Raw genomic sequence first — 12,288 nt, forward strand, 5'->3', positions numbered from 1 at the left:
TTAAACAATCTTTATATATTTTTAATACAGAAATGAAATATTATTTATATAATTTTACAAGGCGCATTTCTCATAATTTATTAATTTTTAAAATATAGAATAAAATTTAATTACATGTGAAGATAGAAAAATTTGATATATAAATAAGGTTTATATTTCTTTACCCATATAATTATATAATTAGTAACACAATAATTTTTAATGAGTTTTAATGAATATTTTAATATAATTATTAATGAATAATATTTAATAAATTTAAATGAATATTAAAATATAATTATATCAAGTATAATTATATCAATTATAAAAAATTATAATAACTATATATAAATCATATATTTAGATCTTTGTTTTCTAACCTTTTTAAAAATTAAATAATATCAACATTCACCTTATAATCCAAACCTTTATGTTGAAACACCCCGTTTTATTTTGAAATACCCCTTAATAGAGCTCGCTATATGTTCTTTGTTCTCGTACTTTTTCTTTGTTCTCAAAAAGTATGGAAACAACAACATCCACTATATAACCCAAACCCTTATGTTGAAACATTTCTCCTTATTTTGAAATACCTCTTAATGGAGCGATGGACACTAAAGGCTAAAGGAAGTTTAAGATTGTGGTACATGGTAAAATTTGTGAAGAATATTAAATTTCCAATTATGTGTATTAAATGTTTTTTTATTTAAAAAAAATATTTCTATATCAAATTCTAAATTTTTGACATATATATTTTTCACTTAATAAGACATATTTTTTACATAGTTATAACATTCCTATTGTAATTTTAAATACTTATTTCAAAATTCAAAACTTTTGATCTTACTTCCTTTTACACATTAATATTGCAAAATCTACATTTGCAATTCCGTTCAAACTGAAAAACATAAATCTGACACTCATGAATAAGATCATGGGTTTATATATTAGTTATGTAATTTCGTCATATAAATATGTATATTTTTAATTAATTTAAAAATAAAATTATGTGAATATATATATATATATATATATATATTTATTAAATTTAATATATATATAGTTTATATACTAGTTATGTAATTTCGTCATATAAATATGTATAGTTTTAAATAATTTAAAAATAAAATTATGATATATCTATATATATATATAATTTATATATATATATATAATTTCAACAACAATTAGAAAATGAGTTTATAAAATGAGTTTATGTGCAATTTTACTTTAGTGTCTTTCAACATAATTACACATATTCTTAAACTAAATCATTCATAGTGATATGCATCATAATTTGTTAAGTAACCAAATATATTGGTTGATATTTAATTTTAAAATAAATTTCAAAATATTCTAATACTATATTATTTTATTTTTAAAATGAATTTCAAAATGTTTTATTATTATTATTATTATTATTATTATTGTTTAATAAAATATATAAATTTAAATCTTTAATTATTTTTTTAATAAAAATATTTTTTTTAATGATGATTTTTTTTAAATGTTTTATATTAGGCATTGTTGGATTTAGTTTAAGATTAAAAATTAAATATAAATTTTATCATAATAGTGAATTATGGAAAGGTAAATATTTTTATAAATATACTTATTAACACAATCACATTAATTCTTATATTATAATATTAGTGATATTATCAATAATATAATAAACCCAAGGGTCTAATAATAAACCCAAGGAATTAATATTATAAACTCGAGGAATTAATATTTTAAACCATTGGGATTAATATTATAAACTGAGTGGATTATTAATATTATAAAACCCAAGGGATTAATATTTTTTTTGTTTAGTTGATAAGTGGGTGAATCCTGAAAATCACTTTTACCCTGTGGCTGAGAGGCCACGACTCAGGGGCGTCTAAGCTGTCAAAGTCACCTGGGGATCGCACCCGGCCCGAGCCATATAGCGGAAACCATGCTGGATTTTTTGGTATCGACGAGACTAGAAACGCGTGACCTTTGCTTACGACGCCTTAACATCGCGCTCCTTCACTGCCTATTCTAAATCTCTTTGATTAACCCAAGGGATTAATATTAAAAACACTTGGGATTAGTATTATATACCCAAGGGATTAATAAACCCAATGGATGTAATCCTACATTATATTGCAGTTTATTTAACATCATATTTTGACATTATCTTAGGGTTTATATTTCTAGGGTTTAATATTAATCCCTTTGGTCTATAATATTAACCCTAGGGTTTAATATCAATCCCTTGAGTCCATAATATTGGTCCCAAGTGTTTTTAATATTAGTCCCTTGGGTTTATAATATCAACAATCCATTGGGTTTATAATATAAATAATCTCTTGGGTTTATAATATTAATCCCTTGTGTTAGTTTATAATATTAATCCATTTGTGTTAATAATCCCTTTGGTTTATAATAATATAAACCTAGGGGATTGATAAACCCAATGGTTTATCAATATTATAAATTGAAGGGATTAATAAATCCAAGGGATCATAAATGCAAGGGTTTAATAGTAAACCCTAAAAATAATAGTATAAAGCCTAAGATTAATATTAAACCATATAAATATGAACCCAAAGATAATGTCGCAATGCGACGTTGATGATAATGATTGTTAAATTTATTGTCACATTAAGACTGTGTTTGTCACAATTCAACGTTGGATAGATTTATATACCCTTCCAAAGTGACAATATTAAACCCTAATATTGAATCAAATATTATAAACCAAATAGTCTAATATTATAAATCCAAGGGATTAATATTACTAGCAATTGCCCCAAAAGGTGCAAAGAGAGGCCGATAAGTTTTTTAAATTTGAAAAATGTTATGAAAATTGGAAAAATGGTATGAGGAACACATTTGTAGATATGTATGCCATATGCCATATGTATTGGCAAATTTAAATTCTACATAGATATTGTAAAGTATGAGGAACACATTTGTAGATATGTATGCCATATCCCATATGTATTGGAAATTTTAAATTTTATATAAATATTGTAAAAGATGATATATTTGATAATTAATTACAAATTACATTACAAAGTATTTTTATCATTTATATTTATATGTATAAGTTATGTAAATTTTAAACCACCCTCGACCCGTCTTAATTCAGAATTTACCAAGAGATTAAATTTTCTTTCACTTTAAAAGAGGTTTGCATATCAAGAGATTTGATCCTTCTTGGTTTGGTAGATTCAAAGTTATGATGGATCTAAGCTGGTTTAATTTCTCCCTTTAAATAAGCTTCATTCCACATGAATATTATGGATTCTCAATGCCATGAATAATTTGTATTTTTATTATTATTTTATTCTTATAGAGTTAAAATATTTACATTACATTTATGTTATTATTTAACTTTATTTTATTTTTATATAATTTGACATAACCAAAATAATAAATATTACATTACAACATCACTAAAAAGACATAAAAATAATTAATAAATGTAAAAATATTATCATTCTTAAAGGACCTTTTTCCACTTTAATTTATTTGTTAAAAGGACCCCTTCCACTAATAGTAGATGTAACTGATCCTTTGTTCATAATGACCTATAAGTTAATGACCATAGGAAGGATGGTCTTCTTAACAAAGAAACTAATGTGAAAGAACGTTAAAACGTAGCATTGTAAGGTCTCGATTAACTTCTATGTCTGCTAAACTTAATCTGCAAGTGATTGATGCATTTTGAATGGTTCTTTTATATTTGCAATATTTTTTTTCCTTTTAATGTGAAAATAAAGTGTGATGAGGTGTTCCCATACTCGAGGCAGGAACTGGATGAACTCTACAGGTAATTCATTGTTAAGATGGGAGGCAACGAAATGGATGAGCCCTACAGGTAATATAACAAAACAAAGTGCAATTTTTAAACAACAATCTACAATAATTTGCAGTACTCGAGTGATTTTCAGCCAAACATAAAATCAAATAGGGTTTTGATCGAAACCAAAAGTTAGAAAAGGGCTTTAAGCCAATTTTTCTGCCTACTATTTAAATGAATTTTTAGCTGGTCAATTTTTTTATAACATGTTGGGACGGACCAAAAAATCAAAGAGTATTTTAGAACAGGCCCAGAATTCGGGTCGTAGTTCAAAAGGTATTCTACAAAGTTAAAATAGAGTTTGGACCTACAATTCTTGGGATTAGGTTCTGAATGGCCATTCCCATTGGTCACCGAACTCGGACTTGGCGAGGGATGATCGAAAAGACCATCGACTGGAACTGTGAATGTCTTGGACTTAACCTAAAATAAATACTTAATCAAATTACAAATGATTAAGTTATCCATTATACACAAGCAGGGCCTTGGTTCAGTGCCCACAAACACGCGTTAGGGCACACATAGTCGAGGGTCATAACAAGTAAATAACTATACAATTACATACTCTATAAGCAAAAGTTCAACACGGGTGTCCTGACAAACATATCATGACAAGTTAAAAAGGAGATCCTCTTTCTCAATTTAAGCAAAAGTTCAACACTGGTGTCCTGACAAAAAACATAAAGCTGCCTTTTATGCACTGCGTCTATTTAAAAAGGACAAAATCTATTGCACCTTTTCCCATGCAGAAATACTAAAATTTATCAGAGACGTTCAAGGCCTGAAGTCGTGAACAACGCCTATCATCATTAGAATTATAAACAACTTCAAAGGAAAATTAAAAAAACCCTTCCAAGCCCACATGCTTTAAAATCATCTATCCAACAGATCCAAGTTGAACTTTGAAGTCAATTCTTCTCTACCCTTCTAGCTTTCCGACCAAGAACCAAGGAAAACACATTTACAGAAGGATCATATAGGATAATGAAACAGAAACTCTTTATAAATCTTCTCTTTTTTCCTTTTTTGGTGTATATTTAAAAGGGATATTTGTATCCAGGGAAAATGATTCAACATTCTCATCAAAAGGAAAAATAGATTCTACAATCCGTATGATTCAGTTCTCCAATTTCTAGTGATCACAACATACAAACAACATGATGGCTACAGAAGTTTCCTTGCTCTTCATGGGTAGCTTTTCAAGGGGTGAATAAAATTAAAAAACGGTTATAATACAAAGCATGCTTATTTAATTGCATAGAAATTCTCCGACCCCTACAATTAAATAGCAACATTATGTACTTCTTGCCTTCTCTTTAGATGCTTGTCCAGTTGTTCAACTCTCTCACGCTCCAATTCCTTCTCTAAGGCTACTTCTTCCTGTAACTGTTTTAGCTTGATCTCCCTCCTCTTGTTGTCATGCATTTTAACAAGTTCTTGCCTCTCACGTTCATATTCTTCAGAATCTTTGAAGCTGCCTTCAACTATCATTTTTCTTCTTGCAATCTCTTCATCAATTCTGCAAGACAGCAAGATCACAAGCAACGCTTGACACCATTAAAAACAGAGAAGACATATATCTGGTAAATTAAAAGTGATGCCTACAAATAACCATATCATAAGAAGTGCAGAAATCCATAACCATATCTTAAAAAGTGCAAAGATCCTTGAGCCCCTCAATAGGCAAAAATATTTTCAATGATATCTTAAAAAAATTTCCTGGCCTCTGCCTTCTAAGAAAACAAAAAAAGTTAGTATAAGAATGTCACAAATGATGACAATAGGAGAGAGACATGTGGCCAAAGCATAGCTATGAATACTTCGATTTTAATGGATCTAACAAATGTATGGGCAATTATAAAGTATCATTGAAAAAATCTAACATATTATCTTTACCTTGCAATCTTCTAGTCGGTTGTCAAGTAATTACGATGGTACAGGACCCAAGAAAACGATTCCAAAACTTATTGAACTCTAAATATTTATGAAATATTTTAGCATTTTAAACTTTTAAATATTTTAAAAAATATTAGAAATATTGTTTTCTTATTTCCTAAAATTTTGAAAAGTTTTGTTTCCAAAACCAAAATTGTTTCCCCGCTTAAAGAGTGTTTGCCTTCAATTTAATTTTCACATTCTGATACTATCCATCACCTTGTTCTATTTTTCACCTTCGGGTGCTATAAGATTCAATAAAAAATGGGGAACTTAAGATACCAAAGATGAGTCAATTTAACAGGCTAAAGTTGCTTTAAATAATGAAGTATTGGGTTTGTTGGTCTCCCATAACATCATAGAGGTTAAGATTAAACTTCAAAAAACTGTACTCTCAAACTCTTGTATTTGATTGTTGGTTCCGCATCACATCATACAGATAAAATTAAACTTAAAAAAAATGGCCCTTAAAACTCTTGTATTTGATTGTTGGTTCCGCTTCACATCATAACAGTTAGCAGTTAAAATTGAACTTCAAAAAATTGGCCTCTCAAACTCCTCTTGTATTTGATTGCCAATAGGAGGAAAGTCAGGGACACGAGATTATGAGTGTCCAACATGGGACACATAGACCCCTAAAACAGGCACATCAGAACAAGGTCGCATTTTTTAATGGTCTGATATATTTTTTTAACATTTATTGGTGCCCCAAGTCTTAAACATGTCGAGGCTTGCATTATCCGAGTGCCAAACCTGCATGGGCATGTCTTGCATAGGGCACATTTCCCATGAGTGTCCAATATACTAGGGATGCAAGGCTGCGAGGACATTTCTTGCCTAAAGGGAGGTACTTTTAGGTATCCAATGTTCAAATCAAGACCATATAAAATATGTATATATTGGGTGAAAATATTCACATTTTCTAAGCATTCATCTCCATGGGTAGTGTATTGGAACTACGCTAAAAGGCATGCGTCTACATACGAAAGGCCAACAATTGATTTCCAAGGAAATTTTCATTATTAGTGGAGTAACCAGCCGATCAATTTCATCTAAATATTGATGTTTCCCTTTCCTCCATTTTGACTTGCATTATAATGTATACATGTCAATTTCAGATGAGAGGCCTACATCAACTAATTGATGGATTTGTATAGAAGGATCACTTGTGCTTCCTTTGTTGGACCAAGTTCAAAGTCGGTGCTTCCGGCATGAATGTTGCCTATATTAACTTTAAACCAAACTCGTGACATATATTTCCAGCAAGGATGTTGATTATGCTTAGCCTTGTTTGGTTGTGTATGAAAGTGGTTTGGACCAAGTATGTAGCTGGTTGGAGCTGAGTATGCAGCTAGTATGGTACTATGTGGTTGATTATTGGTGAAATCTCAAGGTAAGTGTACTGAAGGAAAAATGGCTTCTATTTTGCAGGCATATACAGAGGACAAGGAAGTCCAAGCAATTCTTTCCCCAAGAGTAAATGATTCATACCAAAGCCAAAAAGAATAGTTTGATCGCACAACATTTTTAATTTTAACGCTTGACTAGTTCACTCTTCAAGATCTAAGTAGTTCGACAAAACATTTTGCAAGCCTGTTACAACACTGACCACTAAGAATAAGTGTATTCTACCCTGCTAGCACCCTGAACAAAGCAAGGTATTATTACAATAAGATACATGCCAAAACAAACATGTTGGTTGCTCTAAACTTTAGGAACTGAAGGGAAAAAAAAGCACTGTGCACATATGACATATAATAAGTTATTTCCTAGAAAGAGTAAATAGATGAAAATCAAAGAAAGGTCCAGAATAGAAAGGAAATTTACTTGATATGTTGTTCCTGTTGTTCATCATTCACAACTTGTGCACCTTTTGGGAGCTTTGCAGAGTTAACTTCAAGTTGGTGACAACGATCTAAGTGTGCTTTCTTGAACTCCTCTTCCATCTCTTCCATCTTTGATTCTCTTTTTGTAATATCGGCATTCAGCTGATCAATTTGTTCTCTATAACTTTGCTCCAAATAATCCACCTGCTCGCAGTTTTCAATTAGCATAGCACTCGTGGGAACCTCAAAAAAAACAAAAGAAGATAAATTCTGAACAAGACATATATAGTTAAACATATTGGGTTTTAACATTAAAACTACATGTCCAAAGGACAACAACAGTTTAAGCCTCACATAAAATTATACACAAGGTGCAAGTCCAAGACACTAACTGAACTACTATAGGTTGCTGTGTTTCAACTTCCATGTGCTCTAGTCTCAACCATAAATTAATCATACTTCTTTCTTACATTCCTCATGCTGCTCTGTAGCCCTCTGTCTAATAATCCTAATTTCTTCATCTTTCATACACAATTTTGATGAGACTATATTAACTGTCTCTTCTAAATTTTTACTGTGCTCCTGTTGTTTAGCAACTTTAGTCTTAAACCAAGACAACTTCTGATTGTCCTCATCCATTTGCTTCATGGGTTCCACAACCATTTTATGATATGATCTCATCTCATACTTCAACCTTGCTTTGCCTGCAAAATACTCTTGCACTTTTATAATAGCTCCAATAAAAAATAAAAAATTACTCACTAGCATCAGAGTACATGAACCAAAAAGCATCTCCCACCTAATGCGTCTTAGACATTACACAATCAATCAAAGAATCCTCCTGTGCGTAATCAGACTTTCCTAATAAATAATGTGTCTATGCTTAATGAGCTGTAACTATGTTAGGAGACACCCAGAAATTTGTTGCACACTTTAAATTAGAAACAAAATTTCTGCAATCCACCCCTTTGTGATACATGTCATATAGACTTCAAAGAAGTAAGTAATACAAAACTTTTGAGTGTCTGTTGAAAATCTCCATCTCTTCTTTTGTTGCGAAGTAACCATATAGTACACGTTTTCCACCTGGATAAAACAATACACGACGTCGCTCCCAGTCATCTTTTCCTCTCCCTTCCTTTAAAAACTGTTTTTGTAACCGCTCTGCCTCCAAGCATCCCATTGCAGATTCCTCAAATATAAGAACACTCATTCCACGATGTCCCTTTGGGCCATATGCATGTCTTGCCTTCATGGCTTTATATCCTTTGAAATACTCCAGTAATTATTTATTTCCCATTCCAATCCATTGGAAAAAAATAAACAATTTCATGAAACCAAAGCATAAGAAAATAAACAATGCACGCAAGGACTACACTGCGCCCTTCTCTGTGGGAATCGATCCCAGAACTCGCTGAAAAATAGATTTGCCATGACTTTCTCACGATTAAGGGATTGAGCAGAATTTAAATCAAACCCATCACCATGCATATCCTCCACCACAGATTCTGCACCCGTCGAACCTCCCCCTCTTATCGATTTTCCAGCTAATATGACATCTACCATTTCTTGCAGATTAACAAGCTCACAAATTACCGCTTTCCTTGATTCCCTCACAAATGAATTCATGCCCTGCAAATCAAAATGCGTAATATACAATTTTCTGCCACAATCTAAAACATTAAAAATGTGACCAGACAGTGAAAAAGATGTTAAGATCACTCAATGCTGTTGAACTCTTAGCATTCAAGATATTGAAAGAGTATAAGCTATAAAGAACTGATATAGAAACTAAAATAGGGGTTTATACGAAAATTTAAAGAAGGTTTTGATCCATAATTCAAAAAGGGTTTTCACCCAAACAAAAATTCACACTGGGTTTCCAACCAAACATAAAATCAAATAGGGTTTTGATCGAAACCAAAAGTTAGAAAAGGGCTTTAAGCCAATCTTTTCTGCCAATTATTTAAACGAATTTTTCGCTGGTCAATTTTTTTTTATAACATGTTGGGCCGGACCAAAAAATCAAAAAGTATTTTAGAACAGGCTCGGAATTCAGGTCGCAGTTCAAAATATATTCTAGAAAGTTAAAACAGAGTTTGGACCTACAATTCAAACCGAGTTTTAATCCAACATAGGACATTCAAATACATACTTGAATTGCGTCAAGTTTAAGCAACAGTGACATTATGCCCTCGGTGATCTTCAAGCGTTCCTTCTCATTCTGAAGGATCGACTCACCACTTCACGATCAACAAAACGCCATCATATATCTTCGGCCTTTGCCTTCACATCCCGTATAACCCTTAAATTCTTTAAAGGTGCACCCTTCCTGGTGAAAAACCCTCTGAAATTCGACTGAATTTTGTTGGCTGCAGAAGTCTCATCCAATAGAGGAACCAAAACCTTCTTAATCCCTGAAGACGATACGGGAGTCTCAGAATTGACGGGTATCGAAATAACCTTCTTGGGATTAGGTTCTGAATGACCATTTCCAATGGTCACCGAACTCGGACTTGGCGAGGGATGATCGGAAGGACCATGGACTGGAACTGTGAATGTCTTGGGCTTAACCTTCGGAGCGCCCCAGAAATCATATTCGGGTTTTGTTGGAGTCACATTGGATGCAGCGTAGGGATGAGAAATGTAAGGACTACACTGCGGCCTTCTCTACGGGAATCGATCCCAGAACTCGCTGAAAAATAGATTTGCCATGACTTTCTCGCGATTAAGGGATTGAGCAGAATTTAAATCAAACAAAATCTTGGAAATGTTGTTGTTATCTGGATGCCTCTGCAAAGTAAATATTTATAGAGAATGAGTTCGATTCTGGAACTTTCTGGAGGCTCATTTCGCTCAGGTTCAGTTCAGTTCGTGGAAGAGCAGAAAGCGGAAAGCAGGTCGTGGTGAAGGAGCAGAAATCGGGAAAGCAGTTTTGGGTCTGAGATATTTAACCGGAACAAAAATCGGGAAAGCAGTTTTGGTGAGGGAGACGATATAAAATGTGGACGCCACGTGTCAACGTCAGAAACAAAAGGACGACGAAAGTCTCTTTCAAAGGAAGGCCTATCGGCCTAATAATCACAAGGAATTAATGAAGGCAAGGGATTATTAATATTTTAAAGCTAAGTGGTTATTAATATTATAAATCCAAGAGATTAATAAACCCAATGGTTTATCGATGTTACAAACCAAAGTGATTAATAAGTCCAAGGGATTAATATTAAACCTTATGATTAATGTTATAAATCCTAGGATTACTAATAAAACTTATAAATATAAACCATAAGATAACATCGCAATGTGACGTTGAATAAGTTGTACCCTTCCAAAGTCACAATATTAAACTTTAATAATAAACTAAGTATTATAACCAAAGGGATTAATATGATAAACCCAACGAACTAATATTATTAACCCAACATATTAATGAACCCGAGCAATTAATATTATAAACCAAAGGGTTTATAATCCTTCTGGTTATTAATCCATTTGGTTTATAATTTTAATAAATCATTTGGTTTATTAATTTCTTGTGTCTATAATATTAATCCCAAAGTTTTTAATGTCAATCCCTTGGGTTTATAATATTAATCCCTTGGGTTTATTAATATATTGGATTTATAAAATTAATAAAGACCTATGTTTTTTTTTTGTAAGCTACAGTAGTTCCTTCTTTTTTCTATTTATAAAAGCAAGTTGTTCCATATACAAAATCTTGGTGGCCTCAACTTGCCCACTTGGGAAACCAAGTTTGTTGGCCACCTTAGTCTGTTATAAGCCATCCAGTAGAAAAATTTTACAAGTCTTTCAACCCAAGCTAGATACACTTCACAACTAGATACACATTTTAAGGTCTGAACTAACATACAAAGACAAGAAAAGTAAAGGCTATCCGCTAAAAAGATTGGTAAAACCTAGGAGGAAAAAAGCTATTCCTTGCTATCATCCTGTTTGGAGTCCATGATAGCCGGTGCTACAACAGAGTCACCCAACACTGGTGCCATCTCCGTCATTCATTGCTGGATCCTATCCAGCTTTCTATCCTACATAAACATCATCATTTGCAGATTCTTCATTTCCTTTTTGAGGTTGGGCATGCCTTGGGCGATTTCCGCCATCTCCTCCACCACCTGTTCCAAAGCTCTGGCCAACAGGCGTTTCATGACCCAGTAAATGTGTAGGGTTTGTTGGAATAGAGTCATCCTGCCCCTGGTATGCCTTGGGTCGGGAACAAGGTCCCCCCATTCCTCCATTTTCGGTTTTGAGTCTTCCTCCATGATGCTGTCCTCTATTTCCTGGATCAGTTTATGAATGTCAGCTTCTGTTCCATCCTTGTATGCTCTTAGAGCTTTATTGACTGCCACCTCTATAGGTTTCCTCCCCTTTCTGGGCCCTGCATTCTCCCCTCGGCCCCCTCATCCCCTGCCTCTGCCTAGGTGAGCCATCTCTTCGTTTTTAGACTCCTGGAAATACCCCAGCGTTTGCGCAGCCTTGCTCCCGTCTTCCCTTCTCCGCGTTCTGTTCTCTCTCCCTACTCTTGCCATCCTCATGTATCCCGTCCCACCTACCCCACGTCCCATCCGTCTGCCACCGCCGTTCTTGCCAGCCTCTCTCCTCATGATCGTGCCACTTCGCTCCATCGGTGCTCCCACGTTCATGCAGGACGCCACCACGCCCTGCTGTTCAAGCATGAGGACTGTGGTTGGC

At 33.1% G+C, this 12,288-nt stretch overlaps 1 pseudogene; it reads right to left on the reverse strand.

Annotated features, from left to right (window-relative positions):
• Window positions 1-5,098: 5,098 nt before the first annotated feature.
• LOC149220387 (protein SUPPRESSOR OF GENE SILENCING 3 homolog) lies at window positions 5,099-11,861 on the reverse strand (annotated as a pseudogene).
• Between the last annotated feature and the right edge of the window lie 427 nt (window positions 11,862-12,288).

The sequence above is a fragment of the Pinus tabuliformis genome, chromosome Q (assembly GCF_031772625.1).
Source record: "Pinus tabuliformis cultivar Carrire ecotype Pingquan chromosome Q, CPIR1, whole genome shotgun sequence".
Lineage (NCBI taxonomy): Eukaryota > Viridiplantae > Streptophyta > Pinopsida > Pinales > Pinaceae > Pinus > Pinus tabuliformis.